Genomic DNA, 10,882 nt, shown 5'->3' on the forward strand with positions numbered 1-10,882 from the left:
AGTGATGTTCTGGGGTCACTTCCCCACACTGAGCCCCCACAGATCTATGTATTCTGATCTCCCACAAAGCATCCAGTGTATAATGCACTTTAGGACCCAACTACAACAGCTGCAGGCACTACAACTCCCAGCATTTACTGACAGTCTGCAGCCCTCAGGATATGCTGGGAGTTGTAGTGTCTGCAGCTGTTGTAGTTGGGTTCTAGTTTAAAAGTTTGCGCTAGTGTACTGTAGTGACCGCGGGGCTGTGTCAGTACACTACCGCAAACAATACACTGACCCATTTAGACCCTAATTGTACACAGGCTCTGCACACTATAGAAGTGATTTCAGTGCAGTTACTAATGACTCACAAGTGACGTCTTCTCCCATTGCCGTCGCTTACTGTTTGCTTTCTTCTCCATCTGGCGCAGCATCATGAAGACTTCTCTGACCACAAATCATCTACAGGCGCCCAGCTGGGGTGACTGGGGCAGAAGGGCAGCTAGGGTAACAGGGGCAGGGGAGCAGCTGGGGTGACAGGGAGGGGGAGAAGCTGGGCGACAGGGGGAACAGCTGGGGCGACATGGGGAACAGCTGGGGTGACAGGGGGAAGGGGAGAAACTGGGGAGACAAGGAGAGCAGCTGGGGTGACAGGGTGAGGGGGAGAAGCTGGGGAAACAGGGGGAGCGGGAGAAGCTAGGGGTGGCAGGGGCCGGGGGAGAAGCTGGGGCGGGGGGGAGCTGGAGAGGCAAGTGGAGAAGATGGGGGGAAGGGGGAGAAGATGGGTGGGCAAGGGGAGAAGATAGGGGGGGCAGTGAAGGTGCTAGGGGTGGCAGGGGGAGAAGATGGGGGTGGCAGGGGGAGAAGATGGGGGTGGCAGGGGGTAGAAGATGGGGGTGGCAGGGGTAGAAGATGGGTGGGCAGGAGGAGAAGCTGGGGGTGGCAGGGCAGACGCTGGGTGTGGCGGGGGAGACGCTGGGGGTGGCAGGGGGAAAAGATGGGTGGGCAACGGGACAAGATAGGGGGGCAGGGGGAGAAGATAGGGGGGCCAGTGAAGACGCTGGGGGTGGCAGGGGGGAGAAGATGGGTGGGCAAGAGGAGAAGCTGGGTGTGGCGGGGGAGACGCTGGGGGTGGCAGGGGGAGAAGATGGGTGGGCAAAGGGAGAAGATAGGGGGGGCAGGGGGAGAAGATGGGGGGGAAGAGGGAGACGCTGGGGGTGGCAGGGGGGAGAAGATGGGTCGGCAGAGGGAGACGCGGGGGGTGGCAGAAGATGGATGGGCAGGAGGAGAAGCTGGAGGTGGCAGGGCAGACGCTGGGGTCGCAGGGCAGATGCTGGGGGTGGCAGGGGGAGATGCTGCAGGTGGCAGGGGGAGACGCTGGGGGTGGCAGGGCAGACGCTGGGGGTGGCAAGGGGAGATGCTGGGGGTGGCAGGGCAGATGCTGGGGGTGGCAGGGCAGATGCTGGGGGTGGCAGACGCTGGGGGCGGCAGACGCTGGGGGTGGCAGGGGAGAAGATGGATGGGCAGGAGGAGAAGCTGGAGGTGGCAGGGGGAGACGCTGCAGGTGGCAGGGGGAGACAATGGGGGTGGCAGGGCAGATGCTGGGGGTGGCAGGGCAGACGCTGGGGGTGGGAGTGGTCAGGGGGCAGAGGGAGCATCCGGGCGGCAGAGGGAACAGCGGGGGAGAAAGGCAGGCTAGGCAGGTCCCCCCCATTGCAGGGACAGGGTGAGCTTCCGACACATTGAGCCTGTCACACAGGCCGGAAGTTCACAGTGCAGCCCCGCGGCGCCCGGATTTTTCCCCTGCTTGGCAGCCCACATGAAGTGACGTCACTGCGCCGCTGCCGAGCAGGGTGGAAGTCTGGGCGCCGCGGGGCTGCACTGTGAACTTCCGGCCTGTGTGACAGGCTCAATGTGCCGGAAGCTCACCCTGTCCCTGCAATGGGGGGGACCTGCCCAGCCTGCCTCTTCCCCCTGGCTGACCCATCAAATAAAGCTGTGTGGTGTTACAGGTAGGAAATACAGTGAGCTGTGTGGTGTTACAGGTAGAGAATACAGCGTGCTGTGTGGTGTTACAGGTAGGGAATACAGTGTGCTGTTTGGTGTTACAGGTAGGGAATACAGCGTGCTGTGTGGTGTTACAGGTAGAGAATACAGTGTGCTGTGTGGTGTTACAGGTAGAGAATACAGTGTGCTGTGTGGTGTTACAGGTAGGGAATACAGTGCTGTGTGATGTTACAGGTAGAGACTACAGCGTGCTGTGTGGTATTACAGGTAGAGAATACAGTGTGCTGTGTGGTATTACAGGTAGAGAATACAGTGTGATGTGTGGTGTTACAGGTAGAGAATACAGCATGCTGTGTGGTGTTACAGGTAGAGAATACAGTGTGCTGTGTGGTGTTACAGGTAGAGAATACAGTGTGCTGTGTGGTGTTACAGGTAGAGAATACATTGTGCTGTGTGGTGTTACAGGTAGCGAATACAGCGTGCTGTGTGGTGTTACAGGTAGAGAATACAGTGTGGTGTTACAGGTAGAGTATACAGCGTGCTGTGTGGTGTTACAGGTAGAGAATACAGTGTGCTGTGTGGTGTTACAGGTAGAGAATACAGCGTGCTGTGTGGTGTTACAGGTAGAGAATACAGTGTGCTGTGTGATGTTACAGGTAGAGAATACAGTGCTGTGTGGTGTTACAGGTAGAGAATACAGTGTGCTGTGTAGTGTTACAGGTAGAGAATACAGCGTGCTGTGTGGTGTTACAGGTAGAGAATACAGTGCTGTGTAGTGTTACAGGTAGAGAATACAGCGTGCTGTGTGGTGTTACAGGTAGAGAATACAGTGTGTTGTGTGGTGTTACAGGTAGAGAATACAGTGTGCTGTGTGGTGTTACAGGTAGAGAATACAGCGTGCTGTGTGGTGTTATAGGTAGAGTATACAGCGTGCTGTGTGGTGTTACAGGTAGAGAATACAGTGTGCTGTGTGGTGTTACAGGTAGAGAATACAGTGTGCTGTGTGGTGTTACAGGTAGAGAATACAGTGTCCTGTGTGGTGTTACGGGTAGAGAATACAGTGTGCTGTGTGGTGTTACAGGTAGAGAATACAGCGTGCTGTGTGGTGTTACAGGTAGAGAATACAGCGTGCTGTGTGGTGTTACAGGTAGAGAATACAGCGTGCTGTGTGGTGTTACAGGTAGAGTATACAGCGTGCTGTGTGATGTTACAGGTAGAGAATACAGCGTGCTGTGTGGTGTTACAGGTAGAGAATACAGCGTGCTGTGTGGTGTTACAGGTAGAGTATACAGCGTGCTGTGTGGTGTTACAGGTAGAGTATACAGCGTGCTGTGTGGTGTTACAGGTAGAGAATACAGCGTGCTGTGTGGTGTTACAGGTAGAGTATACAGCGTGCTGTGTGGTGTTACAGGTAGAGTATACAGCGTGCTGTGTGGTGTTACAGGTAGAGAATACAGCGTGCTGTGTGGTGTTACAGGTAGAGTATACAGTGTGCTGTGTGTTGTTACAGGTAGAGAATACAGTGTGCTGTGTGGTGTTACAGGTAGAGAATACAGCGTGCTGTGTGGTGTTACAGGTAGAGTATACAGCATGCTGTGTGGTGTTACAGGTAGAGTATACAGCATGCTGTGTGGTGTTACAGGTAGAGTATACAGTGTGCTGTGTGGTGTTACAGGTAGAGTATACAGCGTGCTGTGTGGTGTTACAGGTAGAGAATACAGCGTGCTGTGTGGTGTTACAGGTAGAGTATACAGTGTGCTGTGTGTTGTTACAGGTAGAGAATACAGTGTGCTGTGTGAAACACGGAAACTGGAGAGAAAGGAACGGCTGCACATCCCATCTATGGCTGATACTAATGCCGCTTGGCCTATATTAAAAATCAACACCAGAGTGTCTGTATATGATTTGATCAAGCCTTAATAGCCCCGTGTACCAACGTGCAGGTCCTCTGGTTTACACGGGTCCCTACGCTAACTCCACACCGCGTCGGTCAGCAATCGCCACCCCCGCAAAGCGTGCACGTGCAGGGAAGGTAACATGGGGGTTGCAGGGCCATTCCATGGCCCCCCTTCCCTGCACGTGCATGCTTTGCGGGGTTGGCGGTCACTGACCGACAGTGACATGTCTGAGGAAGTGCCCCAACTTACTGGAAATGACAGGAACACTTAAAGGGGGAGTAGACAATTGGTATTATATACTGTATATATATATTTTTTCTAGTCCATATAGGATGGAGCCAGGATATAATACATTATATATATATATATATATATATATATATATATATGTTATTTCTTTTTCTCCTGGCTTCATCCTATATGGAGTAGAATATCCATTTCCTCTATAGCTAGATGATGGGAAGCCGGAAATCTGCAGCTCTGTATGGCAGAGATGGGAAACTGCCGGCATCGCTCCGCACTGACTAACGCCAGAATAAGGAGAGAATAAAGCACTTTGCACAAAGAAAGATTTTGTAGCGTATGACTTGTATCTCAGTCCCCAAAATCCCTTCTGTTTCCATTCTCAGGTGTACAGTGTCCCTCAGTGAAAAGACCGCCCACCTGACTCCTTAGCATAAAAAATGACAGGTTATACTGAATCTTTTCCTACATTTTTATTATTTTGAAGTAGATAGAAATGTATACGGTTGGGTTCACACAGCGCTATTGCTGTATGTACCGGCTATAATATAGGATGGTAAAAAAACGGCACATGGCAGCGGTTCCATTCATTTTAGTGGCCTGAACATAGTCAGTGGTTATGATGGGGCTACTTACTATGAATAAATGGCGCCATTGTTCTGTGCTCAATAGAGTGACTATTGTAGTGTCCAAGCACAGGGTGCTGTCCTATTGCATCTGAGTAAGGTAACTCACGCAAGTGGGATGAGGTATCTGCTGCAGCTAGCGTTTTCCCCACTAGGTGTCACTACTGTCTTTGTCTAAACTTATGCACAGCGGAAGGAACTGAAGGGTTAACTTTGTTGTATGTCACATGTTGTTCTTGATCCACTTCGCTTTTTTTTTGTCCTATCCTGTCTTCTCTTTCTACACACACACACACACACACACGCACACACACACACAGCCCCCACCAATCACAAGAGGGTTTAGTTTGCCCCTGTAAGAGGAGTTAGTTCCTGGTGGGAGGAAATCAGTTAGTTAGTTAATGGTTTTAGTTCCAAGTGAGTGGATGTGTGGAGGATCAGCTAAGCCACAGTGTTCTTCTTAGGAGCACTAGAATGGTTATACAGTGCTAAGCCTTTACCAGGGGAGAGAGGCCAAACATGGAACACCTTGCCCACACCAGGAACCTCTCTAAAACTTGCAGGACAGTTACCTCAGAAGCCATAGGAACTCACTCCAGTGCAACAAAGGTACTAGAAAAATGTCTACGTATCCCACTGCACAGTGCAGGACAACTGGGAAGTCTTGGGAGTCTGCTCCACCCACATAACAAAGGCTTGGGGCTCGTACTACCCACCCAGGACGGGTAGCTCGCAACTAGGGGGCATAAGGCAGTCAGGATTAGAAGTCAACCGTGAATACGAGTATTCTCTATTTCTTCATCTATACACCTCTACTGTTCTGACAGAGTACATCACTACCTTGGGCAGGGCCCCTCTGGCAACTTCTCTTCTCTCTCTACTGCAAAGTACCTTCCTACTAAAAGCACCAGTTATCTACTTCAACTACCAGCACCTAAGTCTTCTGCAAGATTGTACTGTTATTCTACACTGTTTCTACGCGTACCACTCTTGGTTTTGCACTATGTTGATCCAAAGTAAACTATTTTATTTTTTGCAAACGCACTGGACTCTGGCTTACTCTTTGCTCACCCGCACCCACACACACCGGTACACTTGGGTTAAACTCTTTTCAGTTGCTGTGGGTTGTGCTAGAGAAGTGCCACTGTCCTGGTTGGGTCCAACACCACTCCAGGCCACAGTGACAAGTGTCCAAGTGACCTTAGACCCACACAGCGGAATGGGGTCATCCAGAGTCATATTGATCACTAGTTACAAACTCTCTGTGATAAGTCACTTTTACATTTTTATTTTTTTTTTAATTTTCATTGTATACTTGGGTTTTTCAGGATTCTTCACTCCACGGTGTCAGAGCTGAAGCAGCATAGAAGAAATCTGATGAATCTACAGGAGAAAAGAACACAGTGAGGGGGAGTATGGTCTATGCTGGGGACAGGATGTGGGAGTAGGGTCTATACTGGGGGCAGGATGGGGGAGTAGGGTCTGTATATAGCTGTTATATCCCTGCCACCACTAGGGGGTGCTCACTGCATACTGCTCTACTATACAGATCAGTAGGAGCTGTAGAAATCCCTGTGCAGTGAGCTCCGTCTAGTGGTAACAGCATCAGGTAAACTATCACTCACTTGTTCCTCTTCCTCCTCAGATACTTGGGGATCCAGGAGTATCTCTGTCCGCACCTAAAGAAAAGAGAAAGATAAGATCAGTGTCATGTGATGATCTCAGGGTCAGTCTATAGGGGTCTATAAAAAGTATGTGACCCCCTGGGCTCCTCCTGCAGTGTTCTATATACTTACTGGGCCTCCTGGATCCCCACTGATTTCTTGGATGAGGGCTGCTTTTCTTGCTGTATGTAGTGGCCTGGGTCCTGGTCCGACTATAATAGAAAGCACAGAGATCAATCCCATCATTCTCCCTGTACCATAATGTCTCTCTGTCTATAAGGTCTATACTCACCTCCTCCGTCCTTCCTCTGTCTCCAGCTCTGTCTTCCTCGCTGTTAGACATAGAAGATAAATGATACATGGTCTCCAGGGTCTGCAGGATGCTCAATCCCTTTATTGATCTTATCCTATAAAAGAAAACACAATTCCCATAACTGGAGCAGCCCCAAATGTGCCCATATACCCCCCTATAAGAGTCTACATGACTAGTGCCCCCCGGTGGTGATGATGACGTTATTCAGCAGTGTTAGTTCTATTGCATACTTACAGAACTGGCCTCTTGGAGCGCTGCACTTTCTCTTTCTATCTGTGGGGAGAAACAGGATGTATCCAGGTTAGGACTATTCTATGGAGCAGTTGTCCATAGCAACCACAACACTTTATTTACTGTAAACTTTTATAACACTATAAAACCAATGTCACCTATAATAAAAAAAAACTTTACAGTGATATACGTACTTTTCATCTGGTTAGTCCTCTTCCTCATCGCTCTTTATCTTTAGCACCTGATCCTTCTCCAACTTCTCCTTTTTAATTTTCCTGTGGTGAACTCCATCATCCAAGCACCGGGGGAAGCAAATTGGGAATCAGGTGTGGTGAGCCGGGACATTCTTTCTATATTCCTTGCATGATTTCTTTCTGTGCTCGTCTGCCAGCTCTGAAGTCCATACTGTCAGGAACAGCAGAACGTGAGGCCACTGTGTCTCTTTCTCGTCTGTCCCTAAGGGCGTTGTCTAAGCGTATCCTCTGTTCTTCACAAGATGCTCCTGATGGTGGAGATAGACTTTGCCAGAGGAAACGCTAGGTCACTACTTCATGAGATAGACAATGTGACAGCTGGTTTGTGTTGCCAAACTGACAGTACAGACAAATATGCACAGGACACACCGGATAAACATACCGGATACAGGTGACAGATGCGGGGGACGAAGACACAGGTGCTGGTCACAGTACCTTGCAGGAATGATAGCAGGTGCAAACACGGGTTGGGTCAGGTTCACACTCAGGACAGGAATTTGGAGCCACTGGGAGTGTAGATTCAGACAGCAGAAAGCCACAGGACACCAGGACACAACAGCGGAAACACTGTAACTGGAGCAATTTTGCAAAGCAACCACAGATACAACTTTGCAGGACCATAGGACCTCGATGCTCAGGCAGAGCACATGTGCAAGAAGCCTCCATATATACCCAAGCCACAGGGGTGGAATAATTAAGGCACTAAGCCTAAACTCTAAGACTGTGCTTTCTATTATAGTGGTAGAGGAGATAGGCCACGATACCTGGGTAACAGATGGACATCTCTCTGCCAGGGAAGCGGCACTACTATATGTCCCATATGGAATCAGGCCCTGATAGGTGTCATTGAGTGATCATGGTGAGGTAACAGGGAGGCCATTTCCAGCCATCCACCAATCACCTTAGGTTAGATTGTAACAGACTCGGCCATTAATTCATATACGCCTGTCCTCTTCTTTTATACACAGGAAATTCCATGAAAGTCGGACCAGGGACCTGGGCCACTATATAGAGCAAGAAAAGCAGCCCTCATCCGAGGTGAAGTGGGGATCCAGGAGGCCCAGTAAGTATATAGAACACTGCAGGAGGAGCCCAGGGGGTCACATACTTTTTGTGCAATAATCTCTTCCTCACTGAGTCTCCTCTCAATGTATAGAGCCCTATAGACTGATCCTGGATCATCACCACCTCCTCCATGTTGGAGATCAACATGAACGATATTAGGAATTTTATTTAAAATATTGAATAAGACCTTATATCAAGAAAGGTGACAGGATGGACAAAATCTGCCTGAGACATAATTGGAATATCAGTCCAATGGACAATGGGCATTCATCAAGCTTATGTAAGGTCGCCTAGGTGCTTGCTAACATCAGACCACTACAATGGACAATGTAAGGTTGTATGTGAGATTGCCGAGGAGTATGTTATCATCAGCAAGCTCATGCGGATTCACATACAATGGACAGTGGGATAATCAACAAGGTATATGTGGGGCCAGATCATTTGCCTTGGATCTGGATCATAAACTCAACCCCTGTTGGGCACTTCAGAAGACTCAAGGAGTGTGATGTCCTCTTATCTGTGTGGAGGGAAATTGAAGGGGCCAACTAATATATACCCTGGGTTAACAGAGGCTGCCTCAGGCCCAGTGGGTATACAGAAGTACAAGGACGCCACCCGCAGGAGATGGAGGATTATTGCTACAAACTGGTGAAACGACCCCTATCGTATTACCAATAACCTGATTGGAAGGACTGTTGTAAGGAAGGTTGGAAGTTACATGAAGGAGGGGTGGAACTGGGAGTATCTATGAATGTGATAGTACTTCCTATATAGTATTAGGTATACCTAATAAAACCTGTGCGCTATATGTCATACAGTGTGTGGAATGCAACTTACTTTATGTAGGATGCACCACCAAGTTAAAACGAGATTGTCAGAGCATGTGTATGACATTATTCACACTAGCACCAGGAGCCCATCCGGAGCCTCGCGTCATTTCACAGATAAATACATCAGGGGAACAAGTAGGCTCGGTATCTGGGTAATAGCCAGAGCGAGAGTGCCACCTACAGACGCATACTACAGGAGTGTGAAGCCCTGTGGATTGGCCATTCCAGTACCAAGTCAGCCATGAGTAAGGGCGTGTAGGCACCAGAAACGCGTAGGCGTCGCAGCCTGGAGTCCGTTATTGGAGTTCTGTTGGCATTACCCCCACCTCATTCATCATCACCACCCCCTCCTCCTCCTCCACAGCAACCGCTTCTCATGCACCTCATCCACCAATTCCGCATCCTCCTCCACCACCCCCTCCTCACCACCTCCTCCTCCGCATCATCCATCACTGCCACCTCCTCCTCCACCACATCATCCACTACCGCTTGCTCCGGGACCTCATCCATCACCTCCTCCACCATCTGATCCTCCACAACCTCCACCTCCTCCTTCACCACCTCCTCCTCCTTCGCCACCACCTCCTCCTCCTTCCTCTCCTCCTCCACCTCTTCAGCCACCACCTCCTCCTTCCTCTCCTCCTCCACCACTTCCACCTCCTCCTCCTTCCTCTCCTCCACCTCCTCCTCCTTCCTCTCCTCCTCCACCTCCTCCTCCTTCACCTCCTCAGCCACCACCTCCTCCTCCACCACTTCTACCTCCTCCTCCACCTGCATCTCCTCCTCCACCACCTCCTCCTCTACAACCACCGCCTCCTGCTGCACTACTCTCTCCACAAACACCTGCTCTCTCACGACCACCTCATCTGCCACCACCTCCTCCAGCAGCACCCACCCCTCCACTATCACTCTCCTCACCACCATCACCTCCTGCATCACTGTCTCTCTCACCACTCTCACTACCACTCCGTCCACTACAAACTCCTCCACCACTCCAACCACATCCTCCACCAACACTACCTCCTCCTCCAGCACCCCCGCCATCTCCTCCTCCTCCGACACTATCTGCTCCAACAACTCTGCTCGCTCCTCGCTTTTCTCTCTCCTACAAGTAAAGAACAGTCAGGAGTTACTCAATGAGCTTTACAGATGCAAAAGTGAACATGAGACAGTAGTGGATAGAGGAGTAATGGGCAATTCTCATATATCAGATCTGTCCTTAAAGGGGTTATCCAGCGTTATTAAAACATGGCCGCTTTGTTCTAGAGACAACAGCACTCTTGTCTCCAGTTTGGGTGCAGTTTTTGCCACTCAGTTCCATTGAAGTGAATGGAGTTTAATTGCTAATCGCACCTGAACTGGAGACAAGAGTGGTGCTGTCTCTGGAAGAAAGTGGCCATGTTTTTCTAATGCTGGATAACCTCTTTAAAGGCTTAGAAAAACATGGCCGCTTTGTCTTTTTGTCCTAAGTTTGGGTGCGGTATTGCAGCTCAGTGCTATTAAAGTAAAAGGAGCTGAATTGTAATACCACACACAACCTGAGGACAGGGGTGGCATTGTTATGGCAGGAAAGTCTTCAGATCCCGTATAACCTCTTTAACTTGTAACTGCACTTAAAAACATGGCTAGATCTATTACCATAACTCCGTCATCTATACCAGGGATGGGCGCCCCCATAGTAATGTATAGGAAATAAGAACATCAAAATGACATTGACTTTTATTGGGCTGCTGCACTATATAAGGCACTAGATTATTTATTGTGTATCC

The sequence above is a fragment of the Dendropsophus ebraccatus genome, chromosome 6 (assembly GCF_027789765.1).
Source record: "Dendropsophus ebraccatus isolate aDenEbr1 chromosome 6, aDenEbr1.pat, whole genome shotgun sequence".
In the NCBI taxonomy this organism is placed as follows: Eukaryota; Metazoa; Chordata; class Amphibia; order Anura; family Hylidae; genus Dendropsophus; species Dendropsophus ebraccatus.